A 15,941-nucleotide genomic window follows, 5' to 3' on the forward strand; every position below is an offset into this window, starting at 1 on the left:
GTCTCTTGCACAGTAATACACGGCCGTGTCCTCGGCTCTCAGGCTGCTCATTTGCAGATACAGCATGTTCTTGGCGTTGTCTCTGGAGATGGTGAAGCGGCCCTTCACAGAGTTGGCGTAGTATATGGTACTGCTAGCACTACTAATGTATGCGACCCACTCCAGCCCCTTCCCTGGAGCCTGGCGGACCCAGTCCATCGAGTAGCTACTGAAGGTGAATCCAGAAGCTGCACAGGAGAGTCTCAGAGACCCCCCAGGCTGCACCAGGCCTCCCCCAGACTCCACCAGCTGCTCCTCACACTGGACACCTGCAAACACAGAGACACAAGGTGGACTGAGAATCACATGGAAGCACCAACAGGCACAGGCACAGGTCTCAGCGCTCCCCACTCCTGAGAACGACCTTGAGAAATGATCAGGAGGAAAATGCAGCTTGGCACCAAGTCCATGGTGGAGCCGCTGGGGTCCTGTCTCAGGCGCTTGGGTTCTGGGTGTCTCCCCAACATGCTGGGAAAGGGCCCCTTTTATGAACAGGAGGAGAGCCCCATTTGCATGGAGTCTGCATATAAGGTGCAGCTGGGATCCTGGGCTGCATGCCTGACCTTGTCATCCTAGGGGCAACCCAGATGGGAAAGGACTCAAGGATGCTGGCCACAAGGGTTCCTTCCTGACCCCCCTCCCTCCCTCCTTTCCTGAGACCCATCACCCTGACCCCATTCCTTTGGGGGCAGCTTACAGGATTGAGAGTCCTCCTTCCTGGCGTTTTGATGAGGACCTATGGGTGTTCTCCAGAGGCGTGTGCATGGGGCTTCCTCTCGCTCTCCTTCACCCACCCTGGGCCATGTCACCTCTCTGGGGCTGTTGTCTCCTCAGGATGTTTGTGTCTGGGCTCACACCGACTTCCCTTCATTGTGTCTTGCATAGAAATACGCAGTTCTTCCACAAAACTCGAACCTCTACATGTGAGGAGGCAGTAGAGCCTGGGATGGACGCTGTGGCTGCAGGCTCCGGCTCAAACCTGCTGCCTCTCTCACAAGCACACAGTTGCCTCCCGAAGGCACACATTTCACTCAACTTCCCTGCTGTTCATGTGCAAAAGCCCTGTTTCTAGCCCCTCAAAGTGGGAGAATTTCCATCACTTAAAAAAGGAGTCCTAGCTGGTTTGGCTGAGTGGATAGAGCGTGGTCCTGTGGTGCTGGAGACCAATTCTAGCATGTCATAATTTCAAGAGTTTCATCCAAAGGTTGATGATACTTGGGGACTCAACAGGGTTGAGTCACACAAGTAGTCACCTGCATCTGGGAATGGCTAAAGGCATTTCCCCAAACTTGAAAACGGATTATTGATTGTGGCTGCCAGATAGCTAAAAGACATCTTAATCTACATGTTATTGCCTCCTACTGGCCAACACCTGTACAGCCCCTGTAGAGCTGTAGGCTAATTCCTCCATTCTGACAATGTTTCTGTATACCCTTTGAAGTGTATATCTCTGCCTTGCTTCAGGACAAATTGTGTTAATAAAAACCATGGAGTCCTGGGGACGGCGAGAGAACCTAAGACCTTAGACTTAAGACCTTAGATCTTAGCTCCTTTAGCTAAGCTCCTCTGACTCCCAAATGTCTTTTAAAATTATATCTGGTCTCCGGACTCATTATTTGTCCCTGGAATCTTTAATCTACGCACGGCCTTCTCAAGATTCCTGAACCCTTCTTGATGTTGGGACAGGAACCCCGGCACTGTGGAATGAAGGGTCCCAGGTTGGATTCTGGTCAAGGGCACTTACCTTGCTTGCAGGATCTTTCCCTGGTCGGGGCTGGTCCTGGAGAAAATCAATCCATGTGTTTCTCTCCCATCCATGTTTCTCTCTCTCTCTCTCTCTCTCTCTCTCTCTCTCTCTCTCTCCTCTCTCTATCTCTCTCTGTCCCTCTCTATCTCTATCTCTCTCTCTCTCTCATCTTAAATACCAATGAAAAAATATCCTTGGGTGAAGATTAACAAACAAAAAAATAATAAAAATTAAATAATTACAAAAAATGATTAAAAATGGAATATAATGGCTCTTGGAAGCAAAACCCTGGGTAGAGAGTTGAGGCACCACTTCCTCCTTAGAGGCAGGTGAGCACCTCCCTTCTCAGAGGAGAGCAGCCACCTGTGTCCATCCTCCCACAGCCCCAGGTGAGGATAGACGGACACAGGAATCTGGGACTGTAATCACTTGTTCCTCTTGGAAGGCGGCCTCCACCTCTTGGAAAGTGTAATCATGCTTGGGGGTGGGTGGGCATGGGCAGGTCAAATACAACAAAGCCTTCCTTCTCTCTTCATTTTTTTAAAATATGTTTTTAAAATTGATTTTAGAGAGAGGGGACGGGAGAGTGATAGAGAGGTAGAAACATCGAGAGAGACAAAAGTGGATGGGCTGCCTCCCACTCTAAATCTAAAAACATCCTGTTATTTCTGCCTGGTTGGTTTCTGTGAGGAGGCTGCTCAGACTGCCATGCCAGCCCCAGCCTACCGTCCACCTGCCTTTGTTTCCCATGGACCCTGCCCGCAACCCAGGCATGTGCCCTGAGCAGGATCCATCCCGAGACCTCTTGGTTCCAGGCCTGATGCTCAACCCCTGAGCCACACCCCAGGGCTCCTTCCCTTTCTCAGTAGCATGTACGTGACTCAGGTTCGCTCAGTTGCTGCAGGTCTCTGACTGTGTTTGAGAGCCTGACAGATGCCAGTTCTGATAGTTTCGGTTTCTTTATTGATGCTTTTGTGGAGGAACAAGAGTTTGGAGCTGCCTACACCACCATTTTGCTTCAGCTCCTTCTGCTCAGTGACTCCTTTTGGACAAACAGAGAATGAGAAGGGAGAAGAGCAACCTCCCAGAAATCTACCAACAACAGAGAAAACAGATGGGGCCCAGCGCCCATCCCAGGCCAGCAGAGGCGGGAGGAGGGACCCAGGCTGAGCAGTGACTCTGGTGTTTGTAAGGAGAGCCTGTGTTTTAGGAAGATGAGATTTCTGTTCCTGGAAGATCCCAGACACACATCCAGAAGGCGTGGCTTTGAGAGGAGTGAGATTGACAGGCAGGCAGACAGGGCAGGGTCCATGGGAAACAAAGGCAGGTGGAGGGTAGGCGGGGCAGACAGGGCAGTCTGAGCAGCCCAACCACAGGGACCAACCAGGCAGACATAACAGAATGTTTCTGGACTCTGAGTGGGAGGCCTGGGAAATGAGGGAGGGCCTGCGACAGTAAGGTGAATGCGCACAAGGGAACAGGGATGAGCAGGTCCCTTGTGGGCAAGAACAATGAGGAGCAAATCAGGTGGGCACACGGGTGGACACAGAGCAGGCTGGTGGCACATACACACCCGAGACCACAGGCTTCAGGGGCAGCCCATTAGTGGGCCCCTCCCTGTGCGGGGAGCCTGAATCTGCTTGTAATAAATGCTTTTGCTGACCCTCAATCCCAGGAATGGAAAAAGGTGGGCTTGCTGTTCCGGTTACCAAGATTGGGTAAATCAACTCTGAAAAATATCCTCCACGGGCTTAGAGGTTCTCATGTCAACACTTCAAAGTGGTTCATTTATGTTGTGGATTTTATGTTGATTCAACCAGCAGGGGAACCTGCCAGAGTGTCACAGGGGGACACGGCACAGTTGGTGAAGGCTACATCCTTTCCTTCTCCTTTTTTATACCTTTTTCCTTGACTTCAGAGAGGAGGCAAGTAGAGTGATGGGATCATCAATGATGAGAATCATGGATTGGCTGCCTCCTGCCCTCGCTTCTCTGGGGATGGAGATGGCAACCCGGGCATGTGCCCTGACCAAGGAATCAAACTGTGACCTCCTGGTTCATAGGTCGATGCTCAACCTTCCAGTCACGCCTGCTGGGCTGGAAAAAGACGGGACACTTACGGCCATCACAACCAACAACAAACTTGTCTCATCTCCAGCACCTGTGAACTCATCCCGTCCAGGTAGCAGGTTTTTAATAATTGTGTGCACTTTGCTCTCCACACGGAGAAGAAACGTGTATGAATGTATGTTGTCAATGAAGAAAAGACAACATGTTGATGTAAGACATGTCCAAACATGTAGAGAATGTTACATAAGATTTTATTGGGGCCAAATGGATGACAACTGTGGGGGAGCAAGACCTCCAATGCTCCAGAGAATAACTGTTTAAGCTGCGTTTGTGCATTTGAAGTTGAGGAGGGAAGGTGAGGAGTGACATGGAGGTGGAGAGAGCAAGGCGGGAACTGGATGCCAGGATAGTGAACAGGAGGTGTTCTCCTGAGGGTGGTCATGCTGATGTCAAAGGTGTGTTAACCCAGATGCACAGGAATAATGGATGGAGTGCTTAAGGCAAAGATGAGTCTTTTATTTATTTTTTATTTTTTAAAAATATATATTTTATTGATTTTTTTACAGAGAGGAAGGGAGAGAGATAGAGAGTTAGAAACATCGATCAGCCGCCTCCTGCACATCTCCTACTGGGGATGTGCCCGCAAGCCAGGTATATGCCCTTGACCGGAATCGAACCTGGGACCTTTGAGTCCACAGGCCGATGCTCTATCCACTGAGCCAAACTGGTTTTGGCAAAGATGAGCCTTTTAGTAAAGAAGTCATAGGCCTGGGGCATGCCCACCCCCAGGACTGCCCAGGTAGGATGTGTGATCAGAGCCTACAGTGAATTTCCTGTCAGTCACTGAGTTTTGTCAGATTTAGGACAGAGCCCCCTTTTTGTTCACAAATACAATCCCTAAAACTAGACACAGGAAAGGGCTTTCTGTGAGCTCTGAGGGTGAGCCTGGGAGCAAAACTAATTTAAGACAGAGCAGGAAATGGTGTCTTTGCTCAACCCTCCACTTGCTCCTGGTCAGGGCCCTGTGTTGGTCCAGCTTGTGCCCTGCTGGTCATGAATGTTCCCTGCAGCCCAGCCCTACTATCTCCCTCTGGGAGGTTAGTGTCTGGGCTCACACTGACTTCCCCTCACTGTGTGTCTTGCACAGTAATACACGGCCATGTCCTCTGTGGTCACAGGGCTCAGCTGCAGGGAGAACTTGTTCTTGGATGTGTCTCTGGAGATGGAGGTTCGGCTCTTGAGGGAGGGACTGTAGGAAGTACTAACCTCATAACATATGTACCCCATCCACTCCAGCCCCTTCCCTGGGGCTGCCAGATCCAGCTCCAATAACCATTGGTGATGGAGTAACCAGAGACAGTGCAGGTGAGGGAGAGGGTATGGCGAGTGTGCTTGGGCTGTGGTCTCCTCTCCTCGTCCTGCGCGGAAGGGGAGCCTTGAACCAGTTCAAGCAAGCTAGGATGCGCTTTCCGGATTAAAGAATAATGAAAGACAGACATAAAATAGATTAAAAGCTTGGGCTGGGTGTGGTGTCTGCCCTCTGACTTGAGGGACAGGCAGAGAGAGCCTACCCTCTGGAGGGAAAGGCACAGAGAGAGCACCAGCTCAGAAAGCTGTTTATTATATACTCGAATTACAGGAAGTTACATCACTTCTGGGTGGGCCTTTGACATCATGAGATCCATCCCCTTAACACTGGGTGGGAGAGTCATCCAGTCTTTGACTGGCTTTGCAGTCTCACTGAATCCCACCTGAGGTGAATTAAGCCAAGTGTTTTCTTTTTTTTTTTTTTTAATATTTATTTATTTATTTATTTATTTATTTATTTATTTATTTATTTTAAAATATATTTTATTGATTTTTTACAGAGAGGAAGGGAGAGAGATAGAGAGTTAGAAACATCGATGAGAGAGAAAAATCAATCAGCTGCCTCCTGCACATCTCCTACTTTGGATGTGCCCTCAACCCAGGTACCTGCCCTTGACCGGAATCAAACCCGGGACCTTTCAGTCCGCAGGCTGACGCTCTATCCACTGAGCCAAACCGGTTTCGGCAAGCCAAGTGTTTTCTAAGGGCCCTCAATAAGAGGGTCTGTGAGGGCTTCACCAGTCCTGGGACAGGACACCTGGGACAGAGAGAACACAGTGAGTCCTGGGCTCAGATGCAGGGTCCCCATCTCCTCACATCTAAGCCCTGAGTCACTCACATCTGGGAGCTGACAGCAGGAAGAGGAAGAGCCACATGGGAGTCATGTCTTGCAGGTGAGGTCCTCGTCCCCCAGAAAGTATTCTCCAGGGTGAGGAGGCCCTGCATTTAAGTGGACGCCAACTGTGTGTCTGGTGTTCCCTGTGGGCATTTGCATATGGGAGGTGTCTGCATATACAAAGGGCAATAGGTGAGGGAGGTCCTGGTCTCTGGGGCTTCTCCTGGAAGGAGGTGCTGACTGTGCCCTCAGAGAACCAGGCCCTCCTTGTGGTCCTGGTCACCGTGCCCAGGGACCTCCTCTTCCACAGCAGGGGCTATGCTACAGGAGGTGGTCAGGAGGTAGGATGTGGGCACAGTCAGTGACTCCTTAGGGATCACATCAATGTGCCTCTGCTCCCATGGGTATAGATAGATATAGATATAGACATAGATATATAGATATATAGATATCTATACTAGTAATAACGAAATACGCAAATTGTTCAGGATGCCCTCACTCAATGACCAAACGGCAGGCTGAGTGGGGTGACCAGGCCGGCAGGGGGGGCAGTGAGGGGCGACCAAAGGACCAAAGAGCAGGTTGAATGGGGCGACCAGTTCGGCAGTGGGGGGCAGTGAGTTGTGACGAGTTCATGGGGGGGCAGTTATGGGTGATCAGGCCGGTAGAGGGGCAGTTGGGTGCAACCAGGCCAGAAGGGGAGGGCAGTGAGGAGTGACCAGGCTGGCAAAAGGGGGTCAGTTATGGGTGACCAGTCTGGCTAGGGGGCAGTTACGGGGGATCAGCTTAGCAGGTAGAGGCGTTTAGGGGTGGTCAGGCTGGCAGGGTGGAAGTTAGGGGTGACTAGACTGGCGGGGGGTGGGGAGCAGTTAAAACAGCAGTGAGACATCCCTGCAGGGTCCCGGATTGGAGAATGTTCAGGCTGGCCTGAGGGGACCCCCTTATGCACAAATTTCATGCATCTAGCCTGTAGTAGATATAGATGATATAGATGATATAGATATAGATATATAGATATAGATATAGATATAGATATAGATATAGATATAGATATAGATTAGATATAGATTTAGAAATAGATGCTATATAGATGTAGATATAGATATAGATATAGATATACTGTAGATATAGATGATATAATTATACATATAGATATTGATGATAGATATAGAGATAGATAGAGGGGAGGGCAGTTAAGGGATGATAAGGCCGGCAGGGGAAGACAGTTAGGGGCATCAGGCCGGCAGGTAAAGGCAGTTAGGGACAATCAGACAGGCAGGCAGGCAAGTGGTTAAGAGCCAGAGGTCCCTAATTGTGAGAGGGATGTCCCCCGAGGTGTCCCAGACTGGAGAGGGTGCAGGATGGGCTGAGTGACACATGCACCCCCACCCCTTTGCATGAATTTCATGCACCAGGCCTCTAGTTTAATTATAAAAAGACTTGATGTAAAACACTGGTATGAAGGAACAGATATAGAAAAATCATTTTTATAAGAAGAGTATTGTTTTTCTCTGTCCATTATTACAGAATGAATATATCACCCAGATAACCACCTGTTACTGGAGCGGATGGACCTAATGTCATAAAAACCTGGTCAGCCTTGGTGGCTCTGCCTTGTTTTCACCATCAGGGTCTGTGTCCATGTGGACACGTGACCTAGTTCTAACCAGGGAGCAGGAGGGCATGTTGGGCTTTCCTGCTTCATCAGCAGCTCATCTCAAAGGCACCATGTCCTTCCTCTCCAGTGCCTACTCCGGTCTGCATGTAGCCCTTGGCAGTGCCCTCACCGTGTTGATACATGATGGGCGACCCCAGGACCTGAAGCCCATTCACTTGATGGACCATGTGCAACACGGGAAAAGCTACCCTGAGCCTGGAGGTGAATTACCATGGACGGGAATTCACCACGTCTGAGCAGGCACACCTCCTGATCATCCCTTCATTGTGTTGTGATTTCCTCATTGTCCACCAGTTCCATTTGCCTCTCTCTTTCCTGAAATAGCCACACATAATCTCTGGAGTCCTTCAGAAAAGAAAGCATTGGCCTGAAGATTAACTCAAGTTCCAGGTTCCAGGTGAGGTCCAAACGACTGTGTCATGCGTCCCAGAGAGACAGGTATCGTGGCTGAATTACGAACAGATTCCCATGTGCACACACACATGCACAATCACAATCTCACACACAACTCCCAGTTCCCAGGAAGGAAACCTGTCCCAGGTTCTTGAGGGTCCCTGGAGGCCATGACTCTCAGGAGACTGTGATTGCTGGACCCTGACCTAAGGAATATCTAGGTTCTCATAGCTTGGGCCTATGGGTGTCCTTATATGACAGAACTTTGCAGAGATGGTTAGGGTGGGGACGAATGAGCTGAGGGTGCTGACGTGGGGGTTACCATGAGACATCTGCTGGGACAGACCTGTAACCACAAGGGTCCCCTTCAGAGGAAACAAAGCCAATCAGACCAAAGGTTTTGTGATCATTGAAACCAGACATTGGGGTGGGTTTGCTCATCCACCCGAGTGAAGGAGGACCAGGAGGGAAGCGTGTGGTAGGGAGGACAGAGGGCTGTGGTGGGAGGTCCTGGGGGATGATCCTGGTTGTGGTGGCCCAGGTGGGCCTGTCAGAGGGAAAGGTGAGGACAGGGGCCTGAGGTCAGCACACAAGGGCCTGGGCTGCACTGAGGTCTCTCTTTGTGGGAAAGTTTCCCAAACCCAGGACATTGAGAGCACTGAGGATGGTCTCCTTGTGGAGAAAGAGAAATAGAAAACACAGAGACTTGGTGAAGGAGAGTCCACATCACTGCCCACATGTCACCTGCAAACACATGTCCCTTCTTCACTGTTGTCTGCAGGGAGAACATGAGAAGGAAGTCTTCCCTGGAGGCAGCTGAGAGCTTGAGAGGAAATCCCTGGGCCCAACAGGAAGGCCCCTCCCTCCCCACCTCCCTCTGCCCCTTTTCCTGGGGCTGCTCTCTGTGCTGTGGGTCCTGAGCGGCCCCTGGTGTCTGGAGAACCCCCTGATGGTCTCGCTATCTCCACAGGGAGGTTTGTGTCTGGGCTCAAACTGACTTCCCCTCATTGTGTCTCTTGCACAGTAATACACAGCCGTGTCCTCGGCTTGCAGGCTGCTCATTTGCAGATATAGCATGTTCTTGGCATTGTCTCTGGAGATGGTGAAGTGGCCCTTCACAGAATCGGCTTAGTATATGTAACTACTACCATCACTACCAATACGTGAGACCCACTCCAGCCCCTTCCCTGGAGCCTGGCGGACCCAATGCATCCAGTAGCTAGCTACTGAAGGTGAATCCAGAGGCTGCACAGGAGAGTCTCAGAGACCCCCCAGGCTGCACCAGGCCTCCCCCAGACTCTACCAGCTGCACCTCACACTGGACACCTGCAAACACAGAGACACGAGGTGGACTGAGAATCACATGGGAGCACCAACAGGCACAGGCACAGGTCTCAGCGCTCCCCACTCCTGAGAACGACCTTGAGAAATGATCAGGAGGAAAATGCAGCTTGGCACCAAGTCCATGGTGGAGCCGCTGGGGTCCTGTCTCAGGCGCTTGGGTTCTGGGTGTCTCCCCAACAGGCCGGGCAAGAGCCCCCTTTTATGAGCAGGAGGCGAGCCCGATTTGCATGGAGTCTGCATATAAGGGTGCAGCTGGGACCCTGGGCTGCAGGCCTGACCTTGTCATCCTAGGGGCGACCCCAGATGGGAAAGAACTCAAGGATGCTGGCCACAAGGGTTCCTTCCTGACCCCCCTCCCTCCCTCCTTTCCTGAGACCCGTCACCCTGACCCCATTCCTTTGGGGGCAGCTTCCAGGATTGAGAGTCCTCCTTCCTTGGGGTTTAGATGAGGACCCAGGGGTGCTGCCCCAGAGGCACATGAATGGGGCTTCTTCTCACTCTCCTTCCCCCGCCATAGGCCATGTTGCCTTTCTGGGTTTTGGGAATAAGAATTTGCATTAAAGGATACTTTTATTTTGAGAAGGAAAGATTCTCCTTGTTATTTTCCTCAATCAGATCCTCTATAAAATTCGAACCTCTACATGTGAGAAGGCAGGAGAGGCTGGGCTAGACACTGGCCACAGCCTTCGTCTCTAACCTGCGGTCCCTGTCACATGCATGCAGCTGCCTCCTGAAACCACATATTTCACACAACTTCCCTGTTGTTCACTTGCAAAATCCTGGTTCCCAGCCTCTCAAAGTGGGAGAATTCCCATCATTTACACATACAGCCCTGGCTGGTGGGGCTCAGTGGTTGGAGCGTCATCCTCACAGCAAAGGGTTCGAACTCTTTAGACTCACCACCACCATCATGTGGAGGTAGCAGGTATTTATAATTGGGTGCACCTCCCTCTCTACAGGGAAGAAACGGGTATGAACTATGTGGTACATGAAGAACAAACTATACGTTGATGTAATAACTGTCCAAACATGCAGAGCATGTTTATAATATTTTGTTGGGGCCAAACTGACAATTGTTGGGAAGCAGGACCTCATATGCTCCAGAGAATAACCATTTTCAGCTGCATTTATGCATTTGAAGTTAAAGAGGGAAGGTGAGGAGTGACATGGAGATGGGAGAGAGAAAGGCAGGCACTGGATGCCAGGATAGTTCACAGGAGGTTCTCTCTCTCTCTCTCTCTCTCTCTCTCTCTCTCTCTCTCTCTCTCTCAAAATATTTATTGTAAAAAGTATTATATAGGCTTTCCTTTCCCCCTATAAACCCCATCCTGCTCCCGCCTGTCTCCCACCCATGCACTCACCACCCTATTGTCCATGTCCATGCGTTAGGCATATATGCAGACAAATTCATGGGTTGATCTCTTTCCACCCACCCTCCCCTGCCTTCCCTCTGAGGTTCCATGGTCTGTTCATGCTTCTATTTCTCTGGATCTATTTTTTGTTCATCAGTTTATTTGGTCCATTAGCAATGCAGACTGGTGCAGCCATGATGGTAAACAATATGGAGTTTCATTCAAAACTTAAAAATGGAACTTCTATTTGGCCCAGTGATCCCACTTCTAGGAATACATCCTAAGAAACCCAAAGCACTCATCAGAAAGAATGTATGCACCTGTATGTTCATAGCTGTGCAATTTACAACAGTGAAGGTTTGGAAACAGCCTAAGTGCCCTTTAGCAGACGATTGGATTGATGGGGAAATAAGACATTTTTTGGGGGCTAGCAATCTGAATCTGTGCAGTAACCTAACGTACATTCTTGATGGCCTATAATTAAGTCACTGCCCCTTCTCCACAATGTGGTCTTACAAGACGGGTTTACTTAAGTACTACTCCCATTTTACAGAGGCCATAAACCATGAAAAAGTCCCAGAGGGCGTTATAGTGCTGCAGCCAGGCCAGGCCTTTAGGTGTGGTCTCATGACCCCCATCCCAACACACGGGGCTTTTGGAAAAACCCCAGAAAGGGCCAGAAGTCTGATCCTTATTTGGGGGACAAAGAAACCAAAGGGTATAAAGGAGGAGCTTCCTCCATATTGTTTTGCTCAGGATTTGGAGAGAAACAGTCTCCCCTGAGTCACGGTACTAGTACATGTGGAACATCTGAAAATAAATGTTTTTTTCCTGTATCTCTGGGTACTCCTGTGTATTTCTCATTCGACTGGTAAATTTGGTAACAGGATAACTGTGGTACATCTACACCGTGGAATACAATTCAGCCGTGAAAAAGAAAGAACTCTTACCATTTGCAAAAGCATGGCTACATCTGATACAATGGACGGGGTGCTTAAGGCAAAGATGAGCCTTTTAGTAAAGAAGTCATAGGCCTGGGTGTGCCCACCCCCAGGACTGACCAGGGAGGATGTGTGATCAGAGCCTCCTGTGAGGGTTTGTCAGTCAATGAGTTTTGTCAGATTTATGACAGAGCCCCCTTTTCATTCACAAATACAATCCCTAAAGTAGACATAGGACAAGGCTTTCTGTGAGCTTTGTGGGTGAGCCTCAGAGCAAAACTATTTTAACCCCTTGTCAGATAAGGGGTTAATTTCCAAAATGTATATGAAGTGGGATTTTTGGTATGGAACCCATGGTGTTCCTCTGGGCAGGATGGTTCCTGGGTTCTTTGTCCCTTGGAGTCGAATAATGAATCCAGGGATGGAAGAGGGTATAGCACAGTGGTTCCCAAACTTATTTGGCCTACCGCCCCCTTTCCAGAAAAAATATTACTCAGCGACCCCTGGAAATTAATTTTTTAAAAAATTTTAATAGCAATTAAACAGAAAGATATATGTATTAATGTTTCTACCTTTTTCATAAAATATAGTAAAGAAAGGTGTAAATTAGAAACATTGAAGTTTGAAATTATGAAATATTTATTGAACTCAGAATAGAAAGGTAATACAAAAAAAGTTAAAACAGATGCACCTATGGCCATCACCACCCCCCCTGGATCGCTGCAGCACCCACCAGGGGGTGGTAGCGCCCACTTTGGGAATCACTGGTATAGCAAAGGTGGAAATTCATTAAAGAACAAGAACTGACTCCCACGTGGGGAGGGGGAAAGAATATCACTGAGTCCCTTTCCATGGTTTATAAAGGCTGCAGATCTTTGTGCCTTGATATCCTCTGATTGGTCACTATTCCCTTAGATTGCTTACTATGGTAACTCCTGAGCTGAAAGGTCAAACCTCGCATGGGACATGTGTGGTACCCCACCCCCTTCTTCCCCATTGTTTCCCTATTCCCTTTGGGCTTTCTTCTCCTTCTGGATGAGGGGATTCCTTCCCTTTATTTTGTAAATATAGACCTTGCTGTTCCCAGCTCCCTCATCCTATGGAAATGTACCTTCTGCTGCTCTGCAGCCCTGTGCTTCTTCCATGGTCCCTTAAATTCTAAAATTCCTAAAAGGTCCTAAACCTGTATTTTTCACCCCTAAAATTTCCTCTGTCATACAGGGAACTCATACAACTTAACAAAAGGAAGACAACAACACAGTTGAAAAACGGGCAAAGGGACTAATAGCTAAGTCTCCAAAGTGGACACACAGATGGCCAAGACATGGATGTGCTCTCCTGAAGGTGCTGATGTCAAAGGTGTGTTAACCCAGATGCACAGGAACAATGGACGGGGTGCTTAAGGCAAAGATGAGCCTTTTAGTAAAGAAGTCATAGGCCTGGGTGTGCCCACCCCCAGGACTTCCCAGGGAGGATGTGTGATCAGAGCCTCTGTGAGGGTCCTGTCAGTCACTGAGTTCTGTCAGATTTACGACAGAGCCCCCATTTGTTTACAAATACAATCCCTAAAACTAGACCCAAAAAGAGCTTTCTGTGAGCTCTGTGGCTGAGCCTGGGAGCAAAAGTATTTTAAGATGGAGCAGGAAATGGCATCTTTACTAAACTCTTGACCTGCTCCTGGTCTTGTCTCCTGATAGTCCTGAGCACCTCCTGGGGTTCAGGACGTTCCCTGCAGCCCAGCCCTGTTGTCTGCTCAGGGAGGTTTGTGTCTGGGCTCACACTGACTTCCCCTCACTGTGTCTTGCACAGTAATACACGGCACTGTCCTCAGTGGTCACAGAGTTCAGCTGCAGGGAGAACTGGTTCTTGGAAGTGTCTCTGGAGATGGAGGTTCTGCTCTTGAGGGAGGGGCTGTAGTAAGTGCCCCCACTATAACTTATGTACCCGATCCACTCCAGCCCCTTCCCTGGGGGCTGGCGGATCCAGTTCCAGTCATAACCACTGGTTGTGATGGAGAATCCAGAGACAGTGCAGGTGAGGGAGAGGGTCTGCGACGGCTTCACCAGTCCTGGGCCCGACTCCTGCAGCTGCACCTGGGACAGGACACCTGGGACAGAGAGAACACAGTGAGTCCTGGGTTCAGATGCAGGATCCCCATCTCCTCACAACTAAGCCCTGAGTCACTCACATCTGGGAGCTGCCAGCAGGAAGAGGAAGAGCCACATGGGATTCATGTCTTGCAGGTGAGGTCCTCGTCCCCCAGAAAGTATTCTCCAGGGTGAGGGGGCCCTGCATTTAAGTGGACGCCAACTGTGTGTGTGTCTGGTGGCCATGTGGGCATTTGCATATGGGAGGTGTCTGCACATACAAAGGGCAAGAGGTGAGGGAGGTCCTGGTCTCTGGGTCTTTTCCTGGAAGGAGGTGCTGACTGTGCCCTCATTGAACCAGGCCCTCCTTGGGGTCCTGGAATCCGTTCCCAGGGACCTCTCCTTCCACACCAGGGGCTATGCTGCAGGAGGTGGTCAGGAAGTAGGATGTGGGAACAATCAGTGACTCCTTAGGGTTAAAATCAATGTGCCTTGCTCCCAGGCGTATAGATAGATATAGATATAGATATAGATATAGATATAGATATAGATATAGATATAGATATAGATATAGATACAGATACAGATAGAGATATATATTATAGATATAAATATAGTTATAGGTGTATATATACACATATTTACAGATAGACATGTTGTGGACCAACATTCAAGAGAATAAGACCACTGAGTCCAATTAGGTCTTAAACAGCAAGCGAGGATTTATTGAGCTGCCAGCGTCCGCCACAGGCCCCTCCTGTAACAGCCCCGAGCTTGGTGCTCGGCGAGCTTTTATTCCCAGAAACCACAAACGTCCTTGATTTACAGTTACAAGGGTCTAATCAGGACCTTGACGCGCCAATGTCTGGGAGTGGGAAACTTGGAGTTGTGCCTGGTTACCTATCCTTGACCCTATCCTTGTTAAAATTTTTTACTGACATTCAATTCATCATAGGCATAGATACAGATCTTTTAAAAATATGTAACTTTCATGATATTTAGAGAGAGAGGATGAGAGAGATACAGAGAGAAACATCCATGAGAGAGAATCATGGATTGGCTGCCTCCTGCATGGCCCCCACTGGGGATGGAGACTACAACCCCATATTGTGCCCTCACCAGGAATCTAACCAGTGACTTCTTGGGTCCTGGGTTGAAGCTCAACCTGTGAGCCACAGATGCCAGGCTGGATCTTCTTTTCCTTGTCCTCACCTGAGGATGTGTTCATTGATTTTTAGAGGGAAAGAAAAGGAGATAGAGAGAGAAGGACAGAGAGAAACATTGATGTGAGAGAGAAACATTGATCAGAGAAATATGGGGAGGGAAGGGAAACATTAATGGGAGAGAGAAATAGTTATCAGTTGCCTCCCATAACTGGTGGGACTGAGAATCAAACCCATAGTCTTTTCATTTAATTATTTTATAGATTTCAGAGAGGAAGGGAGAAGGAGGAAGAGATAGGAACATCAATGATGAAAGAGAATCATTGATCTATTGTGTCCTTCATGGTCACTATTGAAAATGGATCCCACAATTCAGGTATGTACCCTGACTAGACATGTGTTAATTAGACCAGAAAACTTCTGGACATTCTTTCTGGACTTCCTTCCGGACAAAGCCATAGTGGCAGGGGCCAAGGCAGAGGAGGTTAGGGGTGATCAGGTTGGCAGGGGAGGGCATTTAGGGGTGACCAGGCCATCAGGGGAGGGCAGTTAGTGGGAGATCAGGCCGTCAGGAGAGGACAGTTAGGGGGCAAACAGGCTGGCAGGGGAAGGCAGTTAGGGGGCGACCAGTCCAGCAGACAGAGGCAGTTTGGGGCGATCAGGCAAACAGGCAGGCGAGCGGTGAAGAGCCAGCAGTCCTGGATTGTGAGAGGGATGTCCTCCAAGGGGTCCCAGATCAGAGAGGGTGCAGGCGGGGCTGATGGACATCCACGCCCTCCTCCACTCCCCCATGCATGAATTTCGTGCACCTGGCCTCTAGTTTAATTATAAAAATTCTTGATGTAAAACACTGATATGAAGGAACAGGTATAGAAAAATAATTTTTATATGAAGAGTATTGTTTTTCTCTGTCCATTATTACAGA

The 15,941-nt window shown here is 49.1% G+C and overlaps 1 long non-coding RNA gene across 1 annotated transcript; it reads right to left on the reverse strand.

Moving 5' to 3' along the window:
- LOC102437066 lies at positions 1–9,444 on the reverse strand. Its single transcript, XR_330814.1, has 3 exons — positions 9,278–9,444; positions 9,001–9,004; positions 1–130 (listed from the first exon to the last, which is right to left on the reverse strand). It is a non-coding gene; the product is annotated as an uncharacterized LOC102437066 (long non-coding RNA).
- Between the last annotated feature and the right edge of the window lie 6,497 nt (positions 9,445–15,941).

This window comes from Myotis lucifugus, unplaced genomic scaffold (assembly GCF_000147115.1).
Source record: "Myotis lucifugus unplaced genomic scaffold, Myoluc2.0 scaffold_972, whole genome shotgun sequence".
Lineage (NCBI taxonomy): Eukaryota > Metazoa > Chordata > Mammalia > Chiroptera > Vespertilionidae > Myotis > Myotis lucifugus.